We start from the raw sequence: 17540 nt of genomic DNA on the forward strand, positions 1-17540 counted from the left end.
TGAAGTGAAAGTGTCTTCCCTGAGTTGTGTCCTGCGACATGGGTTTTAATCATCACAGTGTGTGTTTGTTTGTGTGTGTGTGTGTGGGGGGGGGTAAGGGTGCCACAGCTCCCTGCAGCCCTAGGAGCAGCTCTGAGGTGAGCAGGGAGCATGCTGAGCAGCTGATGTCCCTTCCCTGCTGCAGCTGCTCAGCAGCTCCCCTGCTGGCTAGCTGCTGCATCACAGTGGAAGAAGGAGAGGGTTGTTTTGACTGCTCCATTGTCTTTTCCTACTGGGTTGTGGGAGGCCCAGAGAAAGTGAGATTGGAGCTCACTGGATTCTGCCTGAGCCAGTGATGTAATGAAAGAGGTGCGGGGGCTCAAGCAATTTTTTTTATTTTCATAACTGATGCTGCAAGCCCAGAGATGCCGGGGCTATGAGCTGCCAAGCCCAGAGAATCACAGAATATCAGAGTTGGAAGGGACCTCAGGAGGTCATCTAGTCCAATCCCCTGCTCAAAGCAGGACCAATCCCCATATTTGGCCCAAATCCATAAATGGCCCCCTCAAGAATTGAACTCACAATCCTGTGTTTAGTAGGCCAATGCTCAAACCACTGAGCTATCCCTCCCCCCAGAGGTGCCGGGGCTATGAACCGCCAAGCCTAGAGATGCCAGGGCTATGAACTGCCAAGCCTAGAGGTGCTGGGGCTCAGCCCTGGCAAGCTCTGCCACAAATTAAGCACTGGCCTCAGCTTAGGGAAGCACCTAGCAAAGGACGGTACCCCAGCCCCACACAGCTACAGGGCGGCCCAGGAAAGGGGAAAAGGAAGAGAAACCGAGAGCAAGCAACCAGTTACAGCTCCCTGATTCTCTGCTTTGGCCCAGTTAGAGCAGCCTGAGGTATAGACCCCAAGATGTACACCAGCCAGGAATAATCAGAGTGCCATTCTTATCAGTCCCTTCTCTACATCCCAACATTTCCCGTGTGCCAGGAGCAGTGGGGAGGGAGGCATTGGCGTTAATACACTTGTTCTGTGACTTCTGGGGACTCCCCTAGAAAAGGGAAATCTAGAGAAGGGGACTTGCGTGTGGTTTCTCCCTTTGCACTGCCTGAATGGTGCAAGAGCAGTGGAGCAGGGCAGAGAATCTGCCCCAGCGTATTGATCGTAGCAGTTGGCCTATCTGAAATAAAATGTTTTACCTAAGGCTGGAAGTGTAAGTGACCTCTGAGCCACAGGGATGCCCTTCATGGAAAAGCCTCTAAAAAGGCAAAGCAGGAGGGCACACAGTTGCTGATGGCTGACTGAATCCTGATGCGTGGCCGACAGGATGCCCAGGCAGGCACTAAAGTGGACAAGGAAGAACAAAACAAAGTAAGCCTATGCTTGCTCCATCTGAGGGGCAAGGAGAGATCTGCAATGTGACCAAAATATTCCCAAAGGTGGCAAGGGTGACATGTCTGACTCAAAGGTGAAAGCGAGGGGTCCTGGAAGATCAGGCTGTGTCACCTAATAGGCGAAGAATAAGCAGTACAGATCTACTGAGCAACATGGCAGAGTCTGATAAAAGGAGTCTGAGATTTTCTCAGGGAAGAAATTTCTCAACTTCTAGAATCTGGAGATGTTGTTGGGACAAGACTTGCTTTAAAACAAAAAGAGGCACCATGGTAGAAAGCTTGGCTCCTCTGGAGCCAATGGCAAAGCTACCATTGCCTTCATTGGGGGCTTCATTTAACCTCAAATGCTAAATTCCAAAGAAAAAGAGAGAATGGGGCAATCACATGGATTGGGTGTGAATAAGAAGTCCTCAGTGGAAGGGCTGTGGAAGCAAAGAAGACCTAACTCCAGTCTAATGCGAGCAGTTAGAAATCCTGTGGAAGAGACAGAGGAAGAAAAGGAATATCTTCTCCAACTCTTTGAAAAGGAAAAATAGGCCATCATGAATGAAATACTGTATCAGACTCACCAGAAATTTGTGGAGGCTATTAGCAGCTCTTCTAGAGGCAGAGAATAATGTGAGCATCCTGGACAATGTGCCTTCAAGTATGCTGCTGTTCTGGGGGTGAGGAAAGTAGTAACTATAAGGTTTCACAGTAATTAAGGGGTACATTTTCAAAGACATACATGGGATTTAGGCACCCAGTTCCAAGCTGCCCTTCATGCCGTTACAAATCTCCCTCTGAAGTTTTTCTTTCCCTACACAAAGAAACCAGAGATCTTTCTGAAACAAATAATCCGGGCTAAACGGAAGGGTAAATTAACAGGTGTGCTGGTTTCACTCCTCCCCTCCTGAGCTTCTCTTTTTAATATACACCATTTGTTGCCATGCATAATAATGTACATCTGTCAGAGAACGTGCACAGAGATACACCTGCAGAGCTATGAAGCAGATGAGTCATTTAGTGGCCACACTTTAATAAAACCTTCTTTATTTCTTTAATAAAACCTTCCCAAGTGAAAATCTCTCATTTTCAGAGACTGCTTTTGATCAGTGGTTTCTATTAAGATATATTATTCCCCTGAACTAAACATAAGGAGAATTTCTCTAGGAACTATGGGGGCCGTGTTCCCAGTATAACTGCATTGAAGTCACTGACTCCCAAGCAAGTTCAAGGCATAGGCTTCAATGGAGATGACAAGTGACTGAAGTTGTGGATTTACACCAAGGGATGAATGACCCATTGGGATGAATTTGGTTCTCATTTACACCACTACAGCTCCACTGAAGTGAATGGGGTTTGATTCACAGGTCTCAAGATACAGTCTCTCCCATCCAATATTGCATCTGTGTATAGTGTTACATAAAATGGGTTGCATTACACTTTTATTCATGTATCTGGGGCCTGATCCAAAGCCCATTGAAATTAGTGGGAGACTTTCCACTGACTTCCAGGGCGTCTGGATCAGGTTTTTAAGGCATTATCCACAGAGATAAGTAACTGATAGGGCAATGCCTTGGACGTACAAATCTTACCCCTTCCACAGTTAGTGTTTTCACAGATAGAATCATAGGACTGGAGGGGACCTCAAGAGGTCATCTAGTCCAGTCCCCTGCACTCATGGCAGGACTAAGTATTATCTAGACCACCCTTGACCATCCTTTGTCTAACCTGCTCTTAAAAAAATCTCCAATGATGGAGATTCCATGACCTCCCTAGGCAATTTATTCCAGTGCTTAACTACCCTGATAGTTAGGAAATTTTTCCTAATGTCCAACCTAAACCTTCCTTGCTGTAATTTAAGCCCATTGCTTCTTGTCCTATCCTCAGAGGTTAAGGAGAACAATTTTTCTCCCTCCTCTTTTTAACCACCTTTTATGTACTTGAAAACTGTTATCATGTGTCCCCTCTGAGTCTTCTCTTTTCCAGACTAAACATACCCAATTTTTTCAATCTTCCCTCATAAATCATGTTTTCTAGACCTTTAATCATTTTTTGTTGCTCTTCTCTGGACTTTCTCCAATTTGTCCACATCTTTCCTGAAATGTGGCTCCCAGAACAGGACACAATACTCCAACTGAGGCCTAATCAGTGCAGAGTAGAGTGGAAGAATTACTTCTCATGTCTTGCTTACAACATTCCTGCTAATACATCCCAGAATGATGTTTCCTTTTTTTGAAACAGAGTTACACTGTTGACTCATATTTAGCTTGTGGTCCACTATGACCCCCAGATCCCTTTCCTCAATAGCCCTTCCTAGGCAGTCATTTCCCATTTTGTATGTGTACAACTGGTTGTTCCTTCCTAAGTGGAGCACTTTGCATTTGTCCTTATTGAATTTCGTCTTATGTACTTCAGACCATTTCTCCAGTTTGTCCAGATCATTTTGAATTATAATCTTATCCTCCAAACTGAGCCCTTGCAACCCCTCTCAGCTTGGTATCATCCACAAACTTTATAAGCATACTCTGTATGCCATTATCTAAATCATTGATGAAGATATTGAACAGAACCGGACCCAGAACCGATCCCTGCGGGACCCCATTCGTTATGCCCTTCCAGCATGACTGTGAACAACTGATAATTACTCTTTGGGAACAGTTTTTCAACCAGTTATGCACGCACCTTATAGTAGCTCCATCTAGGTTGCATTTCCCTAGTTTGTTTATGAGACAGTCATGCGAGAAAGTATCAAAAGCTTTACTAAAGTCAAGATATACCATGTCTACCGCTTCCCCCCATCCACAAGACTTGTTACCCTGTCAAAGAAAGCTATCAGGCTGGTTTGACATGATTTGTTCTTGACAAATCCATGCTGACTGTTACTTATCACCTTAGTAGCTTCTAGATGTTTGCAAATTGATTGCTTAATTATTTGCTCCATTATCTTTCCAGGTACTGAAGTAAAGCTGAATGGTCTGTAATTTCCCGGGTTGGTCTTATTTCCCTTTTTATAAATGGGCACTATATTTGCCCTTTTCCAGTCTTCCGGAATCTCTCCCATCTTCCATCACTTTTCAAAGATAATCACTAATGGCTCAGATATCTTCTCATGCCTGTCTTTCTCTTTGCTCACATGCAAAAATAAAGAGCAATTTAAAAACTGCATGAAGCATTGCAGAGGTCACTGAGATTAATGGAAAACACAATTATAACAACATGAAGCTGAAGGGCCTCAGTTTGGCACTGCTGGGTCCACTTGGGTATATCACATTGCGTAATATGATGTAAGAATTTAGGCTGGTGTAATCAAAATGTAACTGCAATCCTTACCAAAAGCACCTGTTTACTCTCAGCCAACCCAGGGGAATGTATATGTCTTTTACATCAGACTCTGGAATATGCTGGAAAATTCCGTAATCGATGAACTACTGTTTGTGGGGTCTGGGAAATAAAGCATTCAGAGGCTGTGCTGAATATATGGCTAACTAATCCCAGAAATCTATTTTATACACTTTATTTATTTTAGAATTAACTCAGTGCTTGTGAAAAGTGCCAGGTTAGCAGAACTGGAGGCTGATGCTCATTGTTTAATTGACTGAGCAGGTACAATGTGAGCTGGGGCAAGCTTTCTTCCACGGAGGCGCTGTTAAACACTGAGTGCCTGACATCAGCGGGTGATGGGAGCAGATCTAGGAAGCAGGGCTGGTCGGAAAATGCAAAACAAGGGGTCCCTAGCAATCAGCTTTTCCAAAGAGCTCAAAATCCACAACTGGGGCCAGAGTTTCAAAAGAGCCCTTCCTGTCGGGTGCGGAGTTCTCGGGGATGCGGTGAGTGCTGAGTACTTGGAAAAGGAGTACGGCCTAGCAGAGAGGGTTGATTGCTGGCCTGGTGATTAGGTATTCGCGTGAGCCAGTTTCAGGCAGGTTTGTATTCGGCACACCTCAGTCATGCCTCCAGCGTTGTGACCCCGGCTACCATGGCTACACGGCTGTTTACACTCATACTAGCTTGAGGAGAGCCAGCAAGAGTACGTGTAGGAGAATCACACACACACACACACAGACAGCATCTTGTGTAGATATAGCCACAGGGGTGTTGAGGATAAATACAGTAAAGCTTGTGAGGTGCTGAAGTACCACCATGATAGGGGCTACATAAATACCTAAGATAGGTAGACTACGCAGTTATCTTAACGGATAACAGCAAAATGTCTTAGAGTTAGTGGGGGACATATGCTTGATTTTTCTATTTCAGTTTCATAAAGGAAATTGACAATCATAATAGACTCTGGGGGAGATTTTCAACGGCATAAGGATTTTTAATGGGAGTTAAGAACCTAACTCCCAGTTGGCCCTTAGAAACCTCCCCCCGCCCCACCAAGGTTCTAAGTCTGGGTGCCCAAATCAGGGTCCCCATTTCCTCATTTAAGCTCTGTAATTAAGGGCCCAAATGCCCCTTTCAGTTGTCAAACTGCTGATCTGAGTGCCTACGGGCAGCATTAGCTAACTCAGCTTAGGTGCATACATTTGGACATTGGGTGTAATGGGCCAGATGCTCAGCTGGTGTAAAATGGCATAGCTTCACTGCCTTCAACAGAGCCATGTCTGCTTACCCCAGGTAAGAGTCTGGCCCAGTGGGTTACTTTTACCCTTTGATACTGAATCTTCAGTTTTCAGAGTAGCAGCCGTGTTAGTCTGTATTCGCAAAAAGAAAAGGAGGACTTGTGGCACCTTAGAGACTAACCAATTTATTAGAGCATAAGCTTTCGTGAGCTACAGCTCACTTCCTCAGATGCATATCGTGGAAACTGCGCTTTTCAGTGTAAGGGTGCAATACAATCTAGCTCTTGGAGGCAGGACCATGAGGGGGCATACGGAGAAGGGGGAAAGAGATAATGCTGCCTTAGCACTGCTCATGCTGAGTGCCTAAGTCTGGTGGCAGGAGGCATAATGCCCGTGGAGGCCCAGAGTGGGCAGAGTGATGCCGGTCGTGTTGGGGGAGCATGCTGCCTGATAGCTCTTTTGGAGTGCAAGCAAGCAAACAGGGACTGAAACCACGGCCATTCCCCTCTGCACCTACAGAGACGTGTTGCTTCTGGGCTGCTGGGAGCTGCTGCCAGCACTAATGGCACCCTTTGTGCTCAAATACCAGTATGATGGCTGCCTGCATCTCAGGAATGCCATGGGGGGAAGGGTTAGACTTCATACCCAGTGGGCCAGGGGAGGAGAAATGGGATAAGGGGTGTTATAAAAAAGTAGCAGTGTCGCCGGGGATAGCACAGGCTAGCTGCCAGAACGAGTACCAAGGGGGTGCTGGCGGGTCTGTACTCAGCCAGCTAACCCAAGCTGCCCCCTGTGCCACCCCCAGCTACATTGCTAGTGATCGTTCAAGCGGAGTTAGCCCGGTTGTTTACCGTGTCGGGAGCCACACTCCCAGCTGTGGTGTAAATGCACTCGAAGAGATTATTACTGTTATCTGTGTATCTTGTTAGTCCCCCTCTAGATTTTTTTTTTAAATTAGGTAACTTTAAAATGTGGGGACAGTACCAGGAATAAAGCAGGAATATAGCGGTCAGTGTTGAGTGCACTTCACATAGAAAGTTAGGGTTGGAAGGGACCTCAGGAGGTCATCTAGTCCAACCCCCTGCTTGAAGCAGGACCAATCCCCAATTTTTGCCCTAGATCCCTAAATGGCCCCCTCAAGGATTGAACTCATAACCCTGGGTTTAGCAGGCCAATGCTCAAACCACTGAGCTATCCCTCCCCCCAGTGATGGAGGGTCAGCTACAAAAAGGGAACTCTGTGGAAGTATTAGATGAATAATAGAAGAGGGTAGTGTGATGTAAAGAGGCAGGAAGGGCATTCCAGAGGTAGGGTGTTAAGAGCTGATGAGGTAAAGGGCTCAAAGGAAGCCTTTGCTTTGCATGACATCCAGTTTCATTGATCCTACACAATCAATAAACTATGCTGCGTATTCTTGAGCGTTACCTACTGGTGCATTTTCTATTTATGAAGTATAAATTGTATGCAGTGTCGTTGTCACCGCGTTGGTCCCAGGATATTAGAGAGACAAGGTGGGTGAGGTCATATCTTTTATTGGACCAACTTCTGTGGGTGAGAAGAGCTCTGTGTAAGCTCGAAAGCTTGTCTCTCTCCCTAACAGAAGTTGGTCCAATAAAAGATATTATCTCACCCACCTACTCTCTCTGTTTACATAAAACAGACAAAGCTCTCTCATAACATCAGGATTGCATGAGAAAAAGGTGTGGAGTTGGACAGGAGAGAAAGGAAGCATTAGAATCAGATGAACTGGCTGAGCATTTAATTAAACTCCACCTTAAGTGCCCTGCATCACAAGACCACACAACAGTGTGCCATTTAACTGTCTCTGCTCAAATGTGGTCTGGCATTGGGATAGCAGGGGTATTACTAGGTAGAAGTGCAGAGCTTACTTCACAGGAAGAATTCCATATGGTAGGAAGTTTGTTCAGTACTTACCTGTGCTATGCCGGACCCTAGCCAGTGCCATATAAACCACTCAGTCCCATGTGCATTACACTGACAATATTTTTAAAGTGACTTCTCAAATGTAATTTTTTTTCATTAAAGCAAGACGAAATAAATACGTGCACAAATTGTGTTGATGTCTTCTTTAAGAGAATGCCTATTTGAGAGGCATGAATGTGTATCATGTTATCTGTGGGCTTGTCAAGGCAAATGCTTGTTATGATTTTAAATACTTTGGTGAATATTAAAGCATAATCCAGCATCAGTGATGAGAGCACAAGTTTTAGCTGACCCCCAAGCCCCAAAGGATTAGTCACATTTTGAAACAGATGCCAATATAATCACACAGGAAGAAACATGACTCTTTTGAAAAGACACCTTTGGGTAAGATATCGATGGACACACAGACATATTAGAAAAGCGAAATCTGACAAAACTGCTTAAAGACTTAACTTGCTGCTCCTCTTTCATTTAGTGGCAGTTTTTATCAATGAGATTCCTTCTATCCTTCAGCCTGGAAAGGTTCAGACAAGGGAGGGACCCTAAAAAAAATTTACAACAGTCAAAAAGCCCAGTACTGAAATTTCTCTAATCTGATCAGACTTGTTCTTAACCCTGAGACATAAATATCCAGCACATTACAACTTTGATTTACTATTATGCATGTATCAGAGCCACACTGGTGCTTTTGAATTAGGCATTCTCTTAACAGAACATTAAACCTTATGGGGAAATGGAATGGTCCAACACATAACTATTATCCTGACAGAGTGGACTGGTGAGACTAAGAATAATGCTCCTGAGCCCTGAAAATTTTGAGTTTTTGTTGTATTGCCTGAATGAACATTATAAATAACACGTTGTTCCTTCTTGTTAATAAATAGTGTTTATATTACTCACCAGAAGCATGACAGATAGTTCATCACTATAAAGAGGAGGGATTATTGTTTGACACATAAAAATAGCAAAACATCCTGCGAGTTAGATCCTGCCATGAAATTGTTAAAACAACTTAGCAGAATTGTTTCTTGGCTTCCAAAGGGAAAATACGTCTTTTAATAACTTAATAATCCATCTATTCTTGGTTCTTCATATCAGGTTATGACCGAAAGTTACTGCAGTACTACAGGAAATCAAGTTTGATTTTTGTAATATAGTCAAATGAGTACTTTGGAGTGCCTTGTCTGAGATCAATAAGGAAGCAGTAACTACATTTACTGTCATATGATGATATTGATGTAAAAACATAATGGTCAAAATTATGAAATCAATTTCATAATTTAATCAGAAATGTTTATTGATACTGTTAAAGTTGAATTCAATAGCTCCTGGTATGCAGTTCATTTCCTACCTGTCAGAAAAATGTATTGAAATATTCTTTCTTTTAATTGATTGCAGTTAATTCGCTGGAAAAAATAGCAAAATCCCATTACCTTAACAGAGACAGAGAGACAGGGTGGTGGTTGTGAGTTTTTTTGTTGTTGTTTTTTTCACTTTTATGGCCAGATGTTTTATGCTTTTGTTGGCTCTTATATTTATTTGTATATATATTAAACATCATTTAGATAACAAAGCAGTAACAATTGTAATGCCAAAAGATAGAATCCCAGCCCCAGGGCCGGATTAACTCTCCTGTGGGCGCCAAGGCTCGGGGACCGGTATCCGGCCAGAGGCATGGAGACTTGCCGCGGGCTGGATGAAAAGAAGCAGTGGACCCCCTCCGGCCAGCGGCCCTGTGGGGCCCCCCTTAGCCTGAGGCCCTGGGCTACAGCCCCTAAAACCCCTGCATTAATCTGGCCCTGCCCAGACCCACTGAAGTCAATAGGAATTTTGCCACTGAAGTGATAGAGCCAGGATTTTACCCAAAGGATCAAATGTTCTGCCCATTTCCATGAGCAGCAAAGAGCGTAAGCCTATGGATCCAGGCTGGAGAGACATAGAAAAGGAGTGCAGGTTTTATATGTTCCCCTATTCTTCTTTTCTCCCATCTTCCACGGAAGCTTCCTGGCAGTTGTTTTGTTGAGAGTGGGACCCATGGATCAAAGGGGTGCACAGTCGTAGGATAGAAGGAGGTGGACTGCAGGAATGACTGCTCTCCACAGCCGCACCCCTCTTCAAATGCACTTCAGCAAAAATTAATGCAAATGACTGACTATGTTTTAACTTACGTCCCTCTTGGAGATCCCTCCAGGCTAAGAGGTGGTTCTGGGAACAAGCTGCTGATGGAGGAATTTCTGGCAGCATGAATCCCTTGGAGTGTTGGGTGAAGCAGGAGACCATAGAGGTGGGGTGTGGAGGGTCTGGTGGCAGTGCAGAGGTACTGTGTCCCCCCACGGATGCCCCTTTGAGATTAAGAAGGCACAAATTAATATATTCCAATCCAAACCAAAACCTGTTTTGTTTTGTTTTGTTTTTTTTCCAAACAAACAGCTAAGGTTGCTAAGTGACATCAGTGTACTTCTCGATTACAACATTCATGAAACCCAAACACTTAAAAGCAAGAAAAAGAACAGCTGAGCCTGCATAAACCTCACACTGTCCACATAATAAACAAATGTATTATTCTTATCAAATACGAACATATACGTGTTTCATCACAACACAACAACCTTAACTCTGATATGTCGTTTAAAAGGAAAAATGTATAATATCAATTGATGGTAAAATCATGTAAATGGGTTTGTATTTGGTTATTTTATTTATCATTTTTATATGTTTGTTTGGTGTCTAAATATTATGTTTAAGGGATACTGTTAAATGTGACACCTGATCAATTCACATTTTTGTAGGGTAAAGTAATTACTGTGCCTTTTATGTGTAGTTTAAAAGGAAAAATATATACTCTCAATTGATGGTAAAATCATGGAAGTGGGCTTGAATTTGAAGTTGATCAGTAAGTATTATTAATGTATAGACAGAGTGAATGTGTGTAATTTAATTATTTTACAATATTTTTTTGAGATTACTGATAAAGTATAGTATTTATTTTAATCCAGTTTTAAGATTTTTGTGTTGTGATTAAATATGCATTTCCTTTACTTGCTGAAAATAGAGAATTTATTTATTTTGTGGGCAAAATAAGGTGTATAGGGCGAGACCTCTGGATGTGCTCATTTACACCAGAGGAGGATCTAGTTCATGCTGCCCTTAACTATTCACTTTCTTGGTTTTAAATTCTTGGGTTAACTAGTTGTTTAAACACGTCTGTTAGTTCTTGGAATTTCCCTTTTAAAATTGTTTTAAATCTTTCATTTTTCCTTTTGCCTAGTAGGCAAATGAAGTCTGTGGGCCAGATCTTCAACTGGCATTAATCATCGTAACTACATTGACTTCAATGGAGCGACACTGACTTACACCAGCTGAGGATCTGATCTACAGTTTTTAACATTAAATAACTGGGATGAATGGCCATCAGATTACTGAATTAAAGGAGTGAGCAACTTCTTAACGCTGTAGCACTAGTCAAGTTAATAATGGACCCCTGCAGAACCCTGTTGTGGTCAATGTGCATGGAACAAGAAATGCATTTCGGTGATGGGCACCCAATAGACCACTCCACCTCATGTTCAGGTCATCCCACATTTCCAAGCTTTAGTTATCCCATCTGAAAAATGTGGCTATTAACGATGCTTTCCCCATACCTGTGTCCATCTATAGATCTCAAGCCACTTTATAAAGATAGGAACCCTGATTTTACACCTGGCATAACTACGTACTAAGTCACTAATGTTACTAGGGGATAAAATGTGCATGTTCCACCTCATAAATCAGGTTCGGTCCCAAGCTCTGCCAAAAGCTTCTTACAGCATGCAACCTTTAGAAAGTCCCTTACATTTTCTGGTCCTCAGATATCTACCCTGTCAAAGTACTGTGTGGGTAACTGAGGAATAGAGGAGGAGTCATTGTGATGCTGGCAGACCAGATGCCAACTCTTGCCCAGGCTGCAGGCATTAGCTAAGAACTGACAAACATATAGCTGGAAACCAGATCAGTTTGCCTGGATGTTAGTTTTTTTCCCAAATAGGTATTAGTCTTATAAGAATGTATTCAGTGTTTAGACTCTATTAAATGCTTTTAAGTTGCTGAATGTATTAATCTTACTTGTAATGTCTGGTTTCCATGCTATAAGAAAATACGTAAGTTTTGCTGTACAGCTTTGAAAATGTTTGCTCTGAACTTGTGAACTCAGGCATGGGAATCATTCCCCTCACTCCCTCATCCAGAAGAACTATTAAAATCAGATGGGCCACCAAGGAACATTGCAATACAAATGATTCCCTATCGCACCTGGGAAACGCTAAGTGCCAGGAAGCTCATCCTGTCGATTTGGAAGCTGAAGGAAGGAAATAAAACAAAACCACAGGAAAATGTTCCATCTTTTTGGCTGTTTGAACTCTGAAGGGCCCAAGACTCTAAACCAGGGGTGGGCAAACTTTTTGGCCCGTAGTCCACATCGGGGTTGCGAAATGGTATGGAGGGCTGGGTAGGGAAGGCTGTGCCTCCCCAAACAGCCTGGCCCTGCCCCCTATCCGCCCCCTCTCACTTCCCACCCCTTGACTGCCCCCCTCAGAACCCTCGACCCATCCACCCCCCACCCCCCCGTTCCTTGTCCCCTGACCGCCCCCTCCCGGAACCCCCAGCCCCTAACCACCCCCCAGGACCCACACCCTATCCAACCCCCCCGCTCTCTGTCTTCCCCGACCCCCCGGGACCCCATCCCCTATCCAACCCCCCCATCCAACCCTCCCTGTTCCTTGTTTCCTGACCGCCCTCCGCCCCGAAACTCTGACCGCCCTCCGCCTCGAAACTCTGCCCCATCCAACCGCCCCCTGTCCCCTGACTGCTGTCCTGGGCATCCTGCCCCTTATCCAACCCCCTCCTCCCCCCTTACCCTTACCCTTACCATGCTGCTTGGAGAGGCAGGACAGGCTTATTTGAAAGCCTGGGAGGTGGGTGGGCACAAGCCTCACTGCCCGCGTGATGGCGTTGCTGCTGGGGCAGGGGGGCGGCAGGGGAGGGGCCGGGGGTGAGCCTCCCCGGCCGGGAGCTCAGGGGCCGGGCAGGATGGTCCCGCCGGCCATAGTTTGCCCACCCCTGCTCTAAACTGAAGTCAGAGATTCCCAGGGGCTGGCCCCCTGGTTCCATCCTGAAAGACACTTTGAATTGACAGGTCACTGCAACTCTGTCACTCTTAGGATTTAGATGGTAACTCATTTGTGTGAATGTGTTTGCTTGCTTTAACCTATAAATAACTTTTACTCCTTTTTCCTAGGGCAGGTCTACATTATGGGGGGAAAGTCAATCTAAGCGTCTCAATTTGAGTTACTTAGTAGAGTAACTCAAGTCAACGTAGCTTAGATCTGCTTACCGCGGGATCCACACTATGCTATATCAATGAGAGATGCTCTCCCGTTGACTCCCCTTACTCGTCTCCGTCCGGTGGAGTACTGGAGTTGACAGGAGAGTAATCTGCAGTCAATTTAGCGGGTCTTCACTCAACCCACTAAATTGACCCTCAGTGGGTCGATCACTGCGGCATCGATCCACCGGTAAGTGGAGACAAGCCCCTAGTTATGAAACCTTTAGAGAGTTTATTAAAGGACTGGCTACAGAGGTGTTGTCTTTGGTATAAGATCTAGGGTACCAGTTGATCTGGGGTAGTGACTGATCTCTTGGGACTGGAAGCAACCTGAATGTGTTGTGATTTTTGGTGTAAGTGACGATTTATCTGGGTGGCATGATAAACTGGACAGTCTAAGGAGACTGTCTGTGACTTCATGGTAAGACCGTTACAGGAATCCAGGAGTTCACATTTTTTGCTGGCTTGGTGAAATCTAATTATAGAACACACCACCAGTTTGGAGTATCTGCCCTGTTTTTGACAGTCTGCCCTGAGGTAAGCATTATGGTTGTGAGCTGCTCCAGACAACGTGACAGTCATTCTACCATATATGGAAGTTTTTTTTTCCTTTGGAAAAATAGCACAGGCCAGTTCTGAGACTGATGAAAAATATTCTCTGTGGCCATGTATGTTTCTCACTCATTTTTATCCTTAGAAAACTGTTTTATTTTTCTTTTACTATTCCTGACCTTGAAAATCACAGGAGCAAATGTAAAAATCAATTAAGAGCTACTTATTTCAAATTTTGTAGAGTAAGGTGATTTCACTGGGCAGAGAGAGGAGCACAAGAAATATGACCTATTTTGTGATCATTTTCAGAATGGAACCATATTTATATCTCTTCATCTCAAAAACACCTCTGTTTTTTAAGGAAACTTAACCGTAACAATCTGAAAGCATGAGGATTGTTTTTCTTTTAGAATTACATGGGGATCAAAAAGCAGCCATTCAATAGAACCATTTTAACCATGGAGAAACTATCACCTCTCCATAATACACTGAAGATCACCATCTTTGGAAATGTTATCTATGTCATGTAGAACAATGAAGATATATGAAGAGGAAAAGGAAAAGTGCATCTTGAATTAATATATCTTGTCACTAGCTGATTTTTTCAATTTACGTTGAATAAAGATTGGAAATTCCTAACGTTTTTGAAAATGTAATTAAATGCAGAGTCTGAAAGTGCAAAAGTCAAAGCATGACCTAAAGTAGTGATGGCTGAATTCTGCAAGATCAGAAATCTGGTTTTGTTTGGATGCTTATTAAAATCGCTTGTGTCTTCAAAATTGGACTGGATATCTCACAAGTTGTGGGATTTCATGTGAAGTTTAAGTAAGGGCCATCTTGAATTCAAAGCTCTCTGATCTTTAGCAAAGATTTAGCAAGGTCCAGTTGCAAATTAGTGACATTCATTGATGATGCAAAACTGGTGTGTATAGAAGGTGTTAGGGAAGTGGCAGTAACATTCATGTATTTATTGCACTTGTATTCAGAGAGGTGAATGTGACAAACTCAGTGTTGGTTTCCAGTTTTCAGCTCCGAAAGAAAACTGTTGAACAAAATGAATACCCAGTGCCTTTTCTAACATGAAAGAAATAGTGTGACTTGAATATCCAGCAGTACCATAATCCTCAGCATAACTACCCTGAGAAAGTACTCTTTTATCTGCATAAAAAATGAGAGGAAGCATAGTTAAGTGGTTAAAAATAGGGATGAGACTAAAGAGGTCTAGGTTCTAGGTTCTGTAGTCCAGCGTTTCCCAAACTTTTTTGGCCATGGAACACTTTTTAGCCTATTACAGAACACTTATAATATTATTTTGTAGTCATTTGGTTTTCAAATAAAAAATTGCGTTATTTATGCTCACATATATTTTATTTTATAAAACAAAGCAAAAATACCAATTTAAAATAACTTGAACTAACAATTTCTAACTGGAAAGCACGTATAAAGTAGTACAAAAATCAAGTGAAAGAGTCAAAATTAAATTCTAGATTCTTTCACGGAACACCTATTCACATCGTGCAGAACACCAGTGTTCTGCGGAACACAGTTTGGGAAATGCTGATCTAGTGTGATCTCCTGTATAGCCTCATCCAGAGAACTTCCCCCAAATAATGCCTAGGGCAGATCTTTTAGAAAAACATCCAATCCTGATTTTAAAATGGCCAGGGATGGAGATTTCACCACAACCCTTGGTAAGTTGTTCCAGTGGTTAATTACTCTCACTATTAAAAATGTCCACCTTATTTCCAGTCTGAATTTGTCGAACTTCAACCTCCAGCCACTAAATTTTGTTATACCTCTCTCTGCTAGATTGAAGAGTCCATTGTCTAATTCTTGTTCCCCATATAGATACCTACAGACTGTCATCAAGTCATACCTTAACCCTCTTTCGTTAAGCTTGATAGACTGAGCATCTTGAATCTGTCACTGGAAGTTTTGTTTTCCAATCTTTTAACCAAATAATAAGAAGCAGTTCTCACCATGAGTAACTTGAGAATTGTATTTCCAGATGAATGTGTTGGCCCAGCATTGTGTACTGCAAGCAAACTGTGGTGTTTGTGTAGGGCTGTAGGGAGTTAATTATTCTCCTTCACCTTGCAGAATCAGAGCCAAAGTTTTTAAAATAATCTCAGAAGTGCTAAGCTGCCTGGTACCAGCAGCAATCTTGCTGAAAGGTGATGCTGTGGCTGATTCTCCACTCCATTCAATGGGATGACATCAGGGGAGTGGAATAGCAGCTCATACTAACTGAATGATTTTAAACAAGTTTGTAACTTGAGTGTAAACTCCTGGTAGTGGCATAATTTCTTCCCTGTTTTTGAACAGCTGCAAGCATGAATACGGTTGATGTTTCACAGGGCATGTATGTATAGTAAAATGCTGACAATGACTGGGAGAGTGCTGCTGCAAATCACTATCGTTTGCAGTCCAATTATTTGACTTGCAATAAATCAGGGTAGATAACTGCTATACTTCTTTCACTGGACTCTCCCATGCCTGAATACCACATGTGATATAACATTTCAGCAAGATGCCCACCACTTTCCTTTTAAACTTCAAATTTGCTGCACTGAGTAAAACAAAGGGGAGTTTTCCTTAACACAGATGTGGTTTTGCTGTTTCACTGGGATCATTAAATTGTTTCTGAAAAGCGTGTCCTTAAAAGATACCCTGGCTCCCCAGTAAATCTGGATTTCTCTTGTGAACCTGAAAGCTACTGATTGTGTGGGTAGAGTTTAGCCTAAAATTCACTCCTAAGGGCCTACCTTTAAGCAAAGCAAGTGACTTCTCAGTGCCCCACATTCCCTATGCAAGCTCTCTAACTCACAAGGGGGCCTTTTCTCCCTCTTTGTCTATGGCATGGAAATAGCTCCCTGTATGTCCTCTCTTTGGCAGCAGAACCAAAATGGAGGTACCTCATGGGCAGATTCTCAGATCCAGTTGCTTTGAGACCTATTCTTGCTTGGACCTCACAAATGGTAAGGCTGTTCCTGCTAACCACATTGCCTTCTTTCTTGTACAAATTTAATTTTCTCCAAGTGCAAAGCAGCATCAATGACTGAATCTGCTTTTAGCTGATGGGGAAACAAAGTCAAATCTCATAGGCAAATGGGAGTTTTTACTGCTTTTCTGTGAAAAGGCCACATTTGCGAGTTTCTCTAAGGTTGAACCTTTTCCCACCACACTGAACGATGGGGAGGGCTCCATCCCCTGTCACCCATTCCCAGCTTCTGGCAAACAGAGGCTAGAGACATCATCCCTGCCCATCCTGGCTAATAGCCAATGATGGACCTATCCTCCATGAACTTATCTAGTTTTTTTTAAACGCTATTTTTATCTTGGCCTTCACAACATCCTCTGGCAAGGAGTTCCACAAGTTGACTCTGTGTTGTGTGAAGAAATACCTCCTTTTTTTTTAAACCTGCTGCCTATTAATTTCATTTTGGTGATCCCTAGTTCCTGTATTATGAGAAGGAGTAAATAACACTTCCTTATTTACTTTCTCCACACCAGTCATGATTTTATAAACCTCTATCATATCCCCTCTTAGTCATCTCTTTTCCAAGATGAAAAATCCCAGTTTTATTAATCTCTCCTCATATGGCAGCCTTTCCATACCCCTAATCATTTTGTTGCCCTTTTTTGAGATGGGGCGACCACATCTGCAAGCAGTATTCAAGATGTGGGCGTACCATAGATTTATATAGCGGCAATACAATATTTTTCTTATTATCTATCCCTTTCTTAATGATTCCCAACATT

Source organism: Lepidochelys olivacea (assembly GCF_965140295.1).
Source record: "Lepidochelys olivacea isolate rLepOli2 genome assembly, chromosome: 3".
Taxonomy (NCBI): domain Eukaryota; kingdom Metazoa; phylum Chordata; order Testudines; family Cheloniidae; genus Lepidochelys; species Lepidochelys olivacea.